This window comes from Ambystoma mexicanum, chromosome 8, assembly GCF_040938575.1.
Source record: "Ambystoma mexicanum isolate Mex_15411 chromosome 8, UKY_AmexF1_1, whole genome shotgun sequence".
Lineage (NCBI taxonomy): Eukaryota > Metazoa > Chordata > Amphibia > Caudata > Ambystomatidae > Ambystoma > Ambystoma mexicanum.
This window is the reverse complement of record NC_090929.1, coordinates 1,226,962,190-1,226,977,698: the sequence shown is the minus strand read 5'-3', so window position 1 is coordinate 1,226,977,698 and position 15,509 is coordinate 1,226,962,190. Positions and strand designations below refer to the sequence as shown.

The 15,509-nt window shown below is 49.4% G+C and overlaps 1 protein-coding gene across 3 annotated transcripts in view; it reads right to left on the bottom strand.

Annotated features, from left to right (window-relative positions):
• Positions 1-15,509, bottom strand: part of TNKS2 (tankyrase 2) — a 2,182,082-nt gene that overhangs the window by 751,074 nt on the left and 1,415,499 nt on the right. The window lies entirely within an intron of this gene.

The window sequence follows — 15,509 nt, the reverse complement described above, 5'->3', positions numbered from 1 at the left end:
CCCTTTAGGATGGGGATATGGGAGTAGGCATACTCCAAATCCAACGACGACAGGAAATCGCCCTCCTCCAGTTGACCCAGGACGTGTTGGAGGGTGACCATCCGGAACTTCTGTGCCTTGATGAATTTATTCAGTCGTCGTAGGTCCAGGATGGGACGCCATCCTCCCGTCGTCTTCTTCACGAGGAAGTATCTTGAGTAAACTCCGGAGCCCCGAAGCCTCTTTGGGACGAGCTCCATGGCGCCCTTCCTGAGCATCGCCCTTACCTCCAAGAGAAGTTGAGGGACGTGATGTTCCCTCCTGGCCACAGGGGGGACGCGCGGGCACCTCTTTAGAAACTCGAGCGCGTGACCCTGAGCCAGGGCGTCCAGCACCCAACGGTCGGTGGAGATGGACTCCCACACGCTGACGAAGCTCGCCAGCCGGCCTCCCACCGGGGTGCTTCGGTGGGGGCCCAACCCCACGGCCGGTTCATTCCTGCTTCGACGAGGCTTTGCCGCCTTGTCCTCCTTGGCGACGACGGCGGGGTCCGCCCGACTTGCCTCGTCCCCTGTAGGCTTCCTGTGACGACGAACGGGCCGCTTGACGATAGGTGGAAAATCCGCCACTGGAACCTTTGGAGGCACCCTGTTTGCCTCCGCCGCTCCGAAAGGGCGGCCGTCGTTGCTGGAGAACACCAAGAGCCCGGGCCGTCTCCGTGTCCGCCTTGATGGCTTGTAGGGAATCGTCCACTGTTTTCCCAAACAGTTTGCTCCCGTCGAACGGCATGTCCAAGACTCTGGTCTGCACGTCCTGACGGAAGTCAGTAGCCTTGAGCCATCCACGCCGCATAAGGCACATGCCGTTGCCCAACTGGCGAAATCCAGTGTCAGCGATGTCCGTCGCTATCGTAATGGCGTGGTCCGACGCCACTTCTCCTTCTTGCAAGATCTCTAGGGCCTCCGCCCTCTTGTCGTCTGGTAGGAAGTCCAGCAGGGGGGCGAGTTTGTACCACAACTCCCTGTCGTAGCGGGCTACGATAGCCAAGGCGTTGGCAGCCTTAATCGTCGTCGCTGCCGATGAGATGACTCTGCGTCCCATCGTGTCCAATTTCTTTCCCTCGCCGTCCGGCGGGGAGGTTGACGTAGAGGCCGCGCCCCCCCCGCTTTCTTTCTGGCCGCCGCAGAGACGACCGAGTCCGGGGTCGGCTGTGCCCGAAGGCACAAGGGGGCCGCGTCGGGGACCCGGTACTTCTTCTCGTACCGATCCCTTCTAGCCGGCGTTGTGGATGGGTTCTTGAGGAGGGAGAGACCCTCATCCCAGATATCGTCCAGTAGAGGTACAGCGAGGACCGTCTTCCTCTTGGTCTCGCGCCGTTGATAAAGGAAACCTTCCTTCCTTCTTCTCTTTCGGGCAGAGCTGGAAAAGCTCGGATGCCCTGGCGATCATGGCGTGAAACGATCCAATCTTGTTGGGCGGGGAAGCCCGGGTGGGAGGTGACGGGAGATCCTCGTCGTAAACCTCGTCGTCTGTACCCGTCGCGGCCGTGTCAGTCCCCGTATCATCCCCACGTGACGTGGACGGGGAGGAGGGCTGAGCAGGGCGCGATGGTTGAAAAGGAGGTGGAGGATGAATCCTTCTTCTCTTAAGAGGAGGGCTCCCAGAAGGGCCTGGCTCCGGTCCCCCGTCGGGAGCGGTTCCTCCGTTGGTGGTAACAGCAGTCTCGTCCTTATCTCCGAGCATAAGGACTGTATAGCCAACAAAATGGCCGCCGAGTTGTCTTGTGGCACTGGTTGAGGGGGTTCCGACGGGCGATCAGGAGCCCCGTCGGCACCCTCGACGTTCTCGTCGTCTCCCACGTCTGGGACCCTACCGACAGGATGGTCTTCTTCCACGCCAGCGCCGTGGCCTAAGACTTCGATCAGCTCCTCCTCAGAGGTTGAGGCCGAATCCACAACGACCTCCTGCCCCCCCTTTTTCTTCTCCGTCGGAGGTTTCACGGGGGTCCTGTCGATGGGCATGAAAGAGGACTCCCTCCGCGGTGGCAGAGAGATTCTGGACCCCGAGGTGGCCACCACTGGTGTAGCCTCCACAGGCTGAGCCAGGGCCGCCGCGACTGTCTCGATAGAGGCCTTGGCCGGATGGATCAAGGCTTTCACCACCTTAGGTGCGCTCACCGCCTTCTCCTTGGGGGGAGGGTCACCACCTCGCTCCCCCTCCGATGGGGCCTTCGAGCACGACCGGGGTCTCTCCAGGAGCTTCGCCGGGTGCTCGGCCTTCCTCTTACCCAAGCCAGAGTGTTGGCTCGTGGTTGATGGCGCCGGGGAGGATGCGCCCTGCCTGGCGCCCGTAGTGCCCGACCGTTCGGCGCTCCCGGTGCCAGCGGACTCGCGGTGCTTGGCCTTCTTTTGGACCCCAGTCGCCGGGGCACCCTCAAAGGTCTTAGAAGACCGCCCGGACTTCTTCTTCTTCTCGCCGGACGGGCTCTTTCCTTCTGGCCAGTTGGTGAGACGCTGATGGCGGTCCTTCATGGTCCGCTCCGACATATTGCCACAAAACGCACAGTCCTTCTCCGCGTGCGTCTTGTCTTCATGCAGGCAGTAAAGGGAAAGGGAGTGTTCGTCCTCCTTAAAGACATTCTGAAGCTGGCATCCAGGGCAGACCCTGAACAGCTTTCCGGGCGTCGAGCCTCCTTTCTCCTGGGCCATGCTCGAGAAGGGCCTGAGAAACTTCTGGAGTCCTCCAAAAGCGTGGCTCGACGAAATCTTCACCCTTGAGGGGCGTAGAAGAATCCGACACGGGTCCCCGTTGATCGGATAAAGAAACGGTGGAGCTTGAGGCTCTTTTGACCGAAAAAGAGAAAATGTTCCTAAGAAAAAGCGCGAAAAAAGCACTAACGCTCGAGAGCAATAGCACGAGGATCCCAACACTTGAACGTGCGGTAAAAATCTGAAGATGGCTGCCAGAGGCGGGGCTTAGGGAGATGGCAGTCATTGGCTGTGGTCACTACTACGAAGGACAGATCAGAAACGAAACTGATACTGATTTTTCTTTACTGAGGATTCCCAGCCTGACGACGGGGAATATTCATGAGCATGTGAATCCATGCCAGACCCCATGCTGGAGTAATATGTATTATAGGGCAGTGGTCCTCGTCCTATAGTTACGAGGAAACGGAGTTACATAGGAAATTGAAAAAATGAATTGCTAATAGCTTTTGAAACGCGAGACGGAAATGGCTGACATTTTGCAAAAATAAAGTTTGTCACGCCCCCCCCCCGCAAATTGGATGTTTTCTGAAAGATTCTTTGAAAAATAAAAAAATGTCTTAAGAAAACAGGTACATTTTTGCCAGACCGCACAGCCAAAACAGCTGGACAGATTAAGATCATGTCCAAAACGGTATGAAGTGATTTAAATGAATAGAAAATAACGAACAACTTTTACATCTAAACATTTATAATGGAAAAAAAAATACTAATTTAAAAAAATATATATATATGGGGTGCGGTAAGGTGTTAAAAGGAATGGAGAAGGGGTTGGGGAGGGATTATAAAGTAAGGGAAATGGGGTCTTTGGACGGACCCCCCCAAATAAAACAAAATAATAATTGTGTATTTTTTCAATATAATTGTGGTTTGCTATTTTCTATTTGTTAAAATCACATGTAACGCACTGGGGAACTCAGGACGGCTTAGCTCAGCGCGTTCATGCTGCAAATGCCCGAGAGGACATTTTTATTAGAAGAGAAGGGATTCACAATGCCATTGAATATGGCACTGTGGGGGACATAGTATTATAGGGGAGATCAACGGGAACGTGCGAGTTAAGTCTGTCCAGAGTTCCCCAACACATTGAATTTCAGGGGTTTTGTTGCGCAACGTTTCTTACCTTAACTGATTAGATTCACATTCATTCACAAAGAACAGGTGACATCAATCCTTGGTATCCACATCTGTGCAAATTGGCAATGTGTGACCCGATCAAGCTCCTGTGCCCATTAACATGCTCACTCAACACGGGAGGACAACATTACACCCTCAACCTCACGCTATGAACTTGGCAGCCTGGCTCCTGAAGTCAGAGTTTGGACATCGAAATCTACCTCAAAAGGTGTATGGAAATGCTCAAGGAGGCACTGTTATTTTGACAGGAGGAGAAGATTTGTAACTTGGTGCCAGTCAAAACAAATTATCCCAACAGAATGTACTCCATCACACATTCTTCACAACATGCTTCACTTACTAGACACAGGGTAGTTTTAAGTCAATAAATGTTGACCTAGCTGCCCTATCCGCATACACCACTTTCAGAGTAAGGTGTCATGGTGGACAATTCCTGTCATCAAGGCATTCATGGAGGGAGTAAAGAGACTCCACCCTACTATTTCTAACCCGCCACCAGGCTGGGACCTCAATGTATAGCTTACAAAGCTTAGGGGACACCCCCTTTGAGCCTATGCATAAATCAAGCCTTAACACCTCACGTTTAAAACAGCTTTTTTGATGGCTATCATCTACATAAGAAGAGTCCGTGAACAGCAAGCTTTGTCAGTGCAAAATCCTTTCTTTGTGATCCATAAAGACAAATTGGTATTAAGAACACACCCTAGGTTTTCATCTAAGTTAATTTCAAAGTTCCATGTCAATCAGGCCATTGAACTACCACCTTTCTTTCAAAACCCAACAAGCTCAGCTGAGAAGAAACTTCATACACTGGATGTAATGAGGGCGGTACTTTACTATGTAGACAAGTCCAGACCGCTAAGGAAAACAGACAAACTGTTTGTCTCTAACTCCAGGCAGGGAAGGAGACTGCATTTCCAAAAATGCCATCTCCAGATGGATAGTCAGATGCATTCAGCTCTGCTACTCTCTATTAAACAAAACACTGCCTTTTACACCAAGAGATTACGAAACTAGGGGTACAGGAGCTACTTTGTTTTTTTATCTCAAACGTCCCACTCAACACCATTTGCAACAAAGCTACATGGAGGTCAGTATATACCTTTACTTAGCACTACTGCACTGACACACTCTAAAGCAGATTCCCAGGTGGGACAAATGGTGCAAAAACAACTATTTGCCGCAATACCTTCTCACACCCCATCACCTTCTCCAAACACTGCTTGCTAATCTATGCATAGCTTGTACAAGCAGCTTGCACAAACCTCAGAAGGGATACAATACTCACCGTAATCTTATTTCTGATGCTTGCATCTGCGTCGATTCACATGCGCCCACCCTTCCTCCCCTTGGAGTGAAGGTGCATGGATGTTTTCTGGGCTTTATTTATTTGTATTTGTAGAGACCGGTTACATGGTTACACAATCCAATAGGTAGTTACAACATTTGCATGCAGAGAAAAACGCAAGGCAAGCTGACGGTAAGGTAGCAGGTACAGGCTAAAGAATCATACAAATAACCTGGTTTTGATTGCTTTACGGAAGGCTATGTGCAAGTCAATCATCCTAATGTGGGATGGTAGGGCATTCCAAAGAGGCAGCCCGGGAGGGGATACTGGTCCATCTACACAAACTCTCCAGGTCTTAGGCATGGAAATCCTATTTGCGTAGGACATGCTGGTAGGCCTATATGAGGTAGGCTTTGCTATTCTTTGGACCAGGTAGGGAGTTGCCATGTCATGGATGCATTTATGCGTGAGGGCAAGGGTTTTAAAGACAATTCTTACTTTAACTGGGAGCCAATCAACCAGCCTACGAACCTCGGAGTGTGGTCCCTTTTGGAGATACCAGTGGCAGCCTAAGGGCATTGTTTTGTACCATTTGCAATTTAGCAATATTCTTACAAGAGGTCCCTACAAAGTGGGACCTCTTTATCTGAAACAAATCTGCCTTACTACACCTGTACTCGCGCAACACTTCATGCAACCTCATGTCAGAAACAAAACAATCTGAGGGACCTCGATGCGTGAAGCACCATGGGGACAGTAGAGGTGTGTGTGTGTGTGTGTGTGTGTGTGCGTGTGTAGAGAGGGAGGTGTGTGTGTGTGTGCGTTTGTAGAGAGGGAGGTGTGCGTGTGTAGAGAGGGAGGTGTGTGTGTGCACGTGTGTGTATAGTGAGGTGTGTGTGTGTGTGCGTGTGTATAGAGGGAGGTGTGTGTAGAGGGAGGTGTGTGTAGAGGGAAGGGTGCGCGTAGAGGGAGGGGTGTGTGCGTAGAGGGAGGCGTGTGTGTGTGCGTAGAGGGAGGTGTGTGTGGAGAGGGAGGTGTGTGTGGAGAGGGAGGTGAGTGTGGAGAGGGAGGCGAGTGTAGAGAGGGAAGTGTATGTGTATAGAGAGGGAGGTGTGTGTGTAGAGGGGTGTGTGCACGTAGAGGGAGGGGTGTGTGCCTAGAGGGAGGTGTGTGTGCGTAGAAGGAGGTGTGCCTAGAGGGAGGTGTGTGTGTGCGTAGAAGGAGGTGTGCGTAGAGGGAGGTGTGTGTGTGCGTAGAGGGAGGTGTGTGTAGAGAGGGAGGCGAGTGTAGAGAAGGAAGTGTATGTGTATAGAGAGGGAGGTGTGTGTGTAGAGGGAGGTGTGTGTGCGTAGAGGGAGGGGTGTGTGTAGAGGGAGGTGTGTGTGTGTATAGAGGGAGGTGTGTGTAGAAGGAGGTGTGTGTAGAGGGAGGTGTGTGTGTAGGAAGGTGTGTATGTGTGTAGGTGTGTTAGGGAGAATTCTCTGTTAAGGCTAATTTCCCACACCTAGTGAGTCCCCCAGCAGCTTTGCTGGATTTTTTGGGGTTTATTTTTTTCTCCTGCTAAGAGTGAGACTCTTTTTCTCCCACTCTTAGACATGATTTGAGATATCCTTTGACTTTGTATGTGTTTTATGGGCTATGGGGTCTTATACTCCATAGGGCTTCATGTGTTTTTGGTATGTGTGTTACACAGCACCCTCCGTGCCGTAACACAGGGGTGTCATAGTGACCCCCAAACATAGACTCCGTACCCTGGGACTGACTACTGTCTCCCAGGGCATGTAAAGTCACCATCATATTGTGGGCGTACTGGTAGGGGCAATTCGATTGCCCCTGGGTCTGTTGTTCGAGGGGGCACTGTCCAGTCCCCCCTGAGCGAGTTTTGGCTGGTGGCAGTGGATACTACTTTTTATATTCAACCGCAAATATATTCCTATGGGATTTTCCCATTGTTCGAGGCTAATACTTTTTAACATAGCCTCAAACATACCGCTGGTTTATTTATTTAATATTAATTCACCGGTTGGTATTTTTTGCCAGAACTCGGTTCCAAAACGGCCTTTGTGTTCGCTTCTGTGACTCCAACCCAAGTCGAGCCCTTTGTTCCACTTTTTGGCGGGCTTCTCCACAGAAGCCTCCAAAAGTGGTGCCACAGGGGATGTGGGAGGGGTTTAGGCACCCTGGACTGAGTTACCTCGGCAACTCAAGTCGCACTCTTGTGTGATTGACCCAGTGGTGAGCTGCCCAGCTCACCACTTAGCATGTTCAAGTGAAAGCTAGGACTGATGATGGAGGTTTTCTGCATAAAAGCAGGGCTTTGGGGACTGGGACTTTAGACGTCGCCTCAGGACCAAAGAATCCGAAGAGGGAGAAGCTGAGCCGACCTGCAACGACAACACCAACGGTGGAGCCCTGCTGAACCGACTCACCACTTCTTCCAACGACAGAGGAGATCTTCATCCCAAAGAGTCTTCTTCCTTTGACTGGTGGGGATAACCAGTTTTCCCCCCTTTTCGCCTTCCCGGATCATCTCGTGGCCGCCTTGCCTGTGCCAAGCACCCCGGCAACCGGGATACCACATTTTTCCACTACCGCGAATAAAAGGGTAGTACCTTTTAACCGGAGAACTCTGCGGCTGGTATCTTCCCTGGCAGTGCAACGACCTTCAGCTTTCCTCCACGTCGAGACCATCTCTTCCTCTGGACGACGCCGCGACTTGCACCCGCTGCCAGGAACAACTGCCCCCGCTGGAGGATTCTCTCCACTTTCAAGGTACTGTGTCCGCCTGGCCTCCCTCCCAACGGTCTGTGTGGGGTGTCTCTTAAATCCTCAACTTAACACTTGGGTTGGCCCTAGGCTGGCTAACTGAACTTTTCTGAGCTGAACTGATTCCTTTTTAAACTCTCTGCAAGACTCTCCAAGCCTTTTAAACTGTGTGATCTTGGGCGCATTGGTGTTCTACTCTCTCCAAGAGGGAGCCTGGCCTCTGAACTTTTTGCTCACAAGTAGACTGACTTTCCTGCTTTGCTGAGTGCTTCTAAAGTATTGTGTTGTGTGCTATTTCTAATTTCTGCCTTTTCCCTCCCTTTTTCTTAACTTATTGGAGTGCCATCATTCGTTAAGCACTCACCTCTGTCTGGAAATAAGTGGTGTTAACTAAGACTTGTCTAATAAGGAATAAGGGGTGTATATACATTAATAGTGACTGTGTGTTTGAACTTGCTTACAATAATAGTGCTAGAGTTTTTCTAAGTGTGTCTTTAAATAAATAATTATATACTTTGCAGATTCTGCCAGCTCCGGGATGAGGTGGAAAACATCAAACACCTGCTGATGAATTGTCCAGGAGTGTTGGCTTCTCGCACATTACATCTCGGACCCTTGTTCAAAAATGTACATTCTTACGATGAATATGAATGGTGGTGTCGACTAATCAGTGGAGAAAAGACGACTCGGGTCATCGCAGTGGTGGGCTTCTTCCGAGATATTGGATTAATAACTCAATAAGAAAGGGATAGTAAAAGCCCTCACTGCTCACACCGTTTGCTCCTGTTGGAGACAGCAAGAACATTGCATTCAAAAGAGTCTTGGACTGAGAATCGAATAGGATTTTCTTTTTCATGGTTTCATCCTCTCCTCCTGTCATTTAAGGGAACCAATCTTGTAAAAATTGTTTTTAACAATTAATTCAAATAAATAAATAAATACATTATTATATACTTGATACCAAAGCTCTGGTCAGTGTTTGCTTGTGCTACTGTATTTTGGTACCTATCTTGTATACTCTATATACTGTCTAACTCTTCTTGAGAGAAGTCTGGCTGCTCAGCCACAGCTACAAGGTAAATCTGGGTGATACAGACTGCTACCAATTGGGTTTACTGCCAACACCTGTAGTCTTAAGCCTTTTGCAGCGGTCCCTAAAGGAACTGCACAGGTTTCTGCCTAACACTGGTGGCAGCGGTGGGATTTGTATTGAGTATACATTTTAGTGTGCTTATAGATACCTTAGTGCAACTAACCACAAAGCTTAGCACTAAAAAAGTTATTTTCTAAACCTGTCAACTATGGAAAGTTATAGTCAAGAGTCCCTTGCTACAAAAACTGCTGATTGTTTAAGAGTTCTCTGTAAGCATAAGAATCTCCTGACTAAAGGCAAGAAAATGGAGCTAATAGAAAGGTTGTTAGCAAACCAAAGTCTGGATGGTGGTTCAGAGGAACCTACCACACCAGCAAATGTAGATAACAGCAATGATGTTGATGCTAGTATTGATAATCTTGTGTCAGAAGCGGAAGAGGAGGTTGAAGATGATGTAGTTGTCTCCCCTGGGCCTCTACCTGCCCTGCCAGTTGTACCTAATGGACCTTTACCAGGTCCCACACTTAGTCCTCAATATCTGGAACTAGGGATTCCAAGATGACGGCCGAGCTGAGAGGACGTGCGTGAGCGGAGCTCCGTCCCTCTGCTCGGGCCGCAACAATAATGCACCACACATAAGCGCACACCGTGCCTGCGGAGCGCAGTCTCCCTCCAAATTCAGCCGAGAAGAGAAGTCCTGAGTAGCGAGGACCTCGCACGAATCACGAGCCTTTCCAGAGACGCCGTCGCGGAGGACGGGCGAGATCCGGAAGCCCGGCCCGGAGCAGCCCAGAGACGCAGAACAGACGGGGAAGCCAACCGCCGGCGGAGCCCCTCCACCCCCCACCTGCAGCAAGGAGAGAAGGGCCGATCGACGAAAGGAAGGAGCGGAGACTAGACGAAGAGGTCCGTCTCAGAGGACCTAGGAGTGGCTCCAGAGAACTCCCAGCCACAAACGGGGAGGGCGCCAGCCCGACACAGCGATCCCAGTCGCGGACTACGCAGCAATCCAGGCGAAGTCGGGACCCGGAAAGAAGAGGCCGCCGCAGTCGAAGCGGGAGAAGACCTGCTCTCAGACGATCTCGATCGAAGGAGCGAGGGAGATCCGGCCATGGCAACAAACCACCGGAGGACGACGGGGCTCCGCAGAAGCGCCGGCTCCACGGACACTCAGGTACGAGGTGGGGGGGAGAGAGCCTTGCATCGGCCGACCACCCCCACCCAGATAATATTGCGGCGCCCCAGGGCACCACAGCGGGCAGGGGGATCCAAGTAGCAAACGACCCCGGCGCCACGAAGAGGGGAGAGCAAGGCCCTAAATATAAACTATCAAACTACGCGCAGCGGCAGGCCGGGGCCTACCCCTGCGCCGGTAACGCTACACCGCTAGGCTGCGGAGCGCCAACCCATCCCCCCCTTGAGACTCATACCCCCCAAAAGCATCGGGGGCACTGGCCCTTCACTCTGCCAAACATGGGGGAAAAAACTGTTGAATAAATTAAGGGACAAAGAGAAGGACAGAACAAACGCGCAAAACCCCCAAATAGAAGGGGCAGCACCGAGAAGTAGACTGGAGAGGGCCCACACCGACGCCCCCGAGAGTTCGACAAAGGGGCTCTCGGCAAACAAAGAACCCACCCACACAAATAACAAACCTGCTCCGAGACCACCGAAAACCGCACACAGATCGCGCGTAATTCATGATAAAGGGTCACAGAAGCGGACACCCCCACAACCGCAAAGGAAATACACGCGGACCAGTGCTGCCTAACTACAAATCAAATCAACACGAAACATTCACGAGACAAGCAGCCAAGGTCCCCTAAAACACATACATGTCAAAAGTCAGGACCAGACACGGAGCTCAGGCAGCATTAACGAGCAATAACAGAACCAAACAAGCTCAGGACCTGATCCAAATTTGGGGTGCAGGAAAAATAGCACCAACACAAACCGACAAACTAAGAAATAAGGGGGAAAGCACGCCAGACCAAGAAGGGAAAGCAGGCATGGCCTCGAAGGACGATATGAAAACCTGGTTCAAGGAATTTCAGGAGCAATTCATGTCCACAACACAGGCACAATTCGAGAACATGAAGGGGGAAATGAAGCAAGCGGTCCAAGAATTAAAGAGGGACATAGAAAACCTGGAGGAGAGAACAGACACTTTGGAAAGGGCAGTACAAAACATAGAAGAGGAAACTCTCCAACACACAGAAGCGCAAGACAGACTAGCGCGATTGGCACAGGAACTAGAAGCACAATGTGAAGACCTGGAAAACAGATCCTGCAGGTCGAACATAAGGATTAAGAATATGCCAGAAACGGTGGAGGACAAGGACCTTCGCACTGCAACACAAAAGGTTTTCAAAGACATACTCGCAGATGACACCGGGGAAGAAATCCAGATAGACAGGATACACAGAGTGGGCCCAAAAAGAACGGGCGAACCCGGAACCTGCCCGAGAGACGTTCTAGTGGCAATGACACAATATATGCAAAAGGAACAAATCCTCAAGAAAGCTAGGTCAATAGAACAAATAAGAATGAACGGCAAAGAAGTTCAGCTATATCAAGACCTGGCACAATCCACACTCAGAAAGAGAAGAGAAATGCTCCCAATAACAAAACTCCTAACCGAAAAACAGATACAATACAAGTGGACCTTCCCGTTCGGCCTACTATTTACATGGGAGGAGCGTCAACATTGCATCATAACTTGCGAGGAAGGCCTCAAGATCATAGGATGTCAAGAACATTAGCCAGAACCTCCAAACGATGGAGAAACAAATAGAAGAAGGAGAGAACCGAAGGGATGGCAGACGAAGAAAACAAAGACAAGACTCCAATCCCGCAGATAAGAGGGAAATAGATACGACCTCGGACACGGATGAGAGCCCTCCTCAGGGAAAAAGCTGGAGGGGGGAAGGGAGGGAGGGAGAGGGGGAGTTGTTGGGGAAGTTCAGAGGGGGAAAGACACAATCACCGGACCTAAAGAGCAACACCGCGACCCGCGAGAAGAGCCCCATCTGCAGAACCGACCCCAAAAGAAAAGATAGGGCTAAAAATCCTGACATATAACATCAGAGGCTTGAACACGCCAGTAAAAAGGAAAAAAAATTGAAAACTTCCTGCACAGAGAAAAGTTTGATATAATAACGTTCCAAGAAAAACACATACCAAAAAACAGGAAGACCCTAACCCGCATAAGAGGTTTCAATCAAATACTCCAATCCAACGACAAGGAGAAAAAAAAGGAGTCTTGATAGCATTTGCCAACCACCTTAACGTACAAATCAAAGAGAGAATGGCGGACAAAAATGGTAGATACCTGTTCACAGTGGCCCAGTTGGAAAATAGACTACTAACCATAGCAACCATATACGCCCCAAACACGGGCCAGGATGGATTAATCAAAAAAACAATTAACAAATTAGAAAATTTAGCAAAAGGTGAAGTGATACTAACAGGGGACTGTAACATTGCATGGAATCACCTGGTAGACCGATCAGACCCCAAACACACCCATCAAGGGACCCCTTCATCAGCACTAAAACAGATCATGAACAGGATGGCACTAGAAGACGTTTGGCGGAGACTCAGAGGAACGACCAGCGGCTACACGTACCACTCGCATGTACACAACACAAGCTCCAAAATAGACTACATATGGGCTTCAGGAAGCTTAATGGGCGAGATCCAAGATATAGAGAAAGGACATATATCACTGTTGGACCATGCCCCATTATGGATCACACTCCCTAAAATACGTAAACTGTCAGGTCTCTGGCGCTGGACACTCCCCAGAGATACCCTACAAGACCCGGTCCTGAAGGAAACAATAAGGGAAAAGATAGTGGACTATTTCGAACACAACGACACTCCAGATCTATCATCAAGTACAATTTGGGAAGCTTTTAAAGCAGTGATAAGAGGTCAAATCATAGCACTAAAAGCACAAAAAGACAAACAACTTTACAAATGGGAAAGCGAATTAGAAAAAAAACTGGAAGTGATAAGAGAAGAGATGACCAAGAACACATCCCTGAAAATAAAGAGAGCATACCGACACGTCCAGAGCCAGATTGGCACGCTCAGAACTAAAAGAGCAAAAGCACAACTTCTCAACACAAAGCACTGGTATGCGATGAAATCAAATAAGGCAGACAAACTACTGGCGAGACAACTAAAAGGCAAACAGCAAAACCAAACGGTGCAAACACTAAAAGACCGCAAGGGGTCAATAAGAACACAATTAAAAGATATCAAAGAAATATTTAGAGACTATTACCAGGAACTCTACACATCACAGAACCCGAACGAACAGGAACAGGCAGCCTTTTTCTAAAGGAAGTTACGCTCCCAACCATAACAGCAGATGAAAAAACCGCACTGGACAAACCAATAACACCAGAGGAAGTCGCAAAGGCAACCAGAGACCTTCCCAGGAATAAATCTCCAGGACCAGATGGCTCTACAGCAGCCTTTTACAAAACATATGCGGGAACACTGACACCTATCTTGACGACTCTCTTCAACGCCGTTAAAGACGCTGCCAACATCGCTCCCTCCATGAACGAAGCAAAGATCCTAGTCTTCCACAAGAAAGGGAAAGACCCAGAAAACACGAGCTCCTATCGCCCAATAGCCCTGATCAACATCGATGCGAAACTCTATACTAAAGTGCTCGCCAATAGACTTTCACCCTTACTCCCGAAGTTAATTCATCAAGAACAAGCAGGATTCATCCCGAATAGGAAAACCCATGATAACCTTAGACGAATAATTCATTTTATAGAGAAAGCCGGAATCACATATATCCCATCAGCAATACTATCAGTTGATGCGGAAAAGGCCTTTGACCAGGTAGAATGGACAATGCTCTTCGTGACACTGAAGAAAATGGGCATGGGCAACTCATACATAAACATGGTTCGGGCCAATTACAATTCACCATTGGCTAGGATAGCAGTGAATGGAGAACTTTCGGACCCGATCCGAATTGGAAGAGTTACCAAACAGGGTTGTCCTCTATCACCCCTGCTCTATGCAGTCTTCCTCAAACCACTACTGGCAAAGATCAGAGAGACACCCACGATAAAGGGCATGGAAATAGGCAGACAGACCCACAAGACAGCGGCATACGCGGATGATATGATGATGACCCTAACAGATCCAATCAAGACACTCCCTCTCCTCATCCAACAAATCCAGGAAGACGGAGCAATCTCAGGCATAAAAATAAACAGGCAGAAATCATCAGTGATGGCTCTGGCAGGAGACAAACGAGCAATCTACAAAAAGACGAAGGATCTCCACTTGCAGACGTCGGAAGACGGGGTGAAATACTTGGGAGTCACACTAACGGACACAGTAAAGAACCTCTATGCAGGAAACTACACAGAGCTCATAGAAAAAGTGAAAAGAGACCTAAACAGATGGAACTCCTTAGCAGTCTCTTGGTGGGGCAGAATAACAGTCATCAAAATGACAATAATCCCAAGACTACTCTACTACTTTCAAGCACTCCCTATTCGGATACCGCCGACATTCTTCAAGACCCTAGCCAAAATAGTCACAAAATATATCTGGCAAAACAAAACACCTACACTGTCACAACAGGCGCTCACAGCACAGAAACTAGACGGGGCATGGCACTCCCTCACTTCAAGAAATATTATGAGGCCACCCAACTATGGGTGCTGAACAAATGGATCACCAACACGTCGGACAAGTGGTGGGAAGCGCAGGATAGAGCTGTAGCGAGATCTAATCTACGTCACCTACTATGGAGCAAACCCTAGCAGAGACACCAGAACGTCAAGGTAAGTGAGATCATGAGCTCCATAATGAACGTCTGGGACAGATCGACCAAGAAAGGAATACTCACAATAAATCCAGCCCCTTTAATTCCAATCCTAGACAATCCAGACTCCCCCCCCCGCCCAGGGATGGGAAAGGGAGCATTCCAGAAATGGCGCGATCGCGACTGCACAAAAGTAGGAGACATGCTGGACGGACAACGAATTAGAACATTCAAAGAATGTCAAGACTTAATGGGCCTCACGGAGAAGGACAGATATCAGTACGAACAACTGAATCACTGGCTCACAACTCCAAGAATAACACAGGCATTGACAAGAACACTGACACCGTTAGAAACGTATATAATGTCCCAAACCGGCGAAAGGAAATTTGTCTCCACCCTATATAAGCTCCTGAACGTCCAGACGGAAGCCATGACTTGGCAATACATGAAGAAATGGGAAAAGACCCTAGGGAAACAACTAACGAGGGAACAATGGATTTACATCTGGCAAATAATCCCCAAATGGACTAGGTCGATCCAGACAAGAGAAGCCTGGCAAAAAATAATGATACAATGGCACAATACCCCAGAACAACTCCACAGAATGTATCCCACCTCGCAACCAAAATGCTGGAGGGGATGCGACACAGTAGGGTCCTGGAGACACAT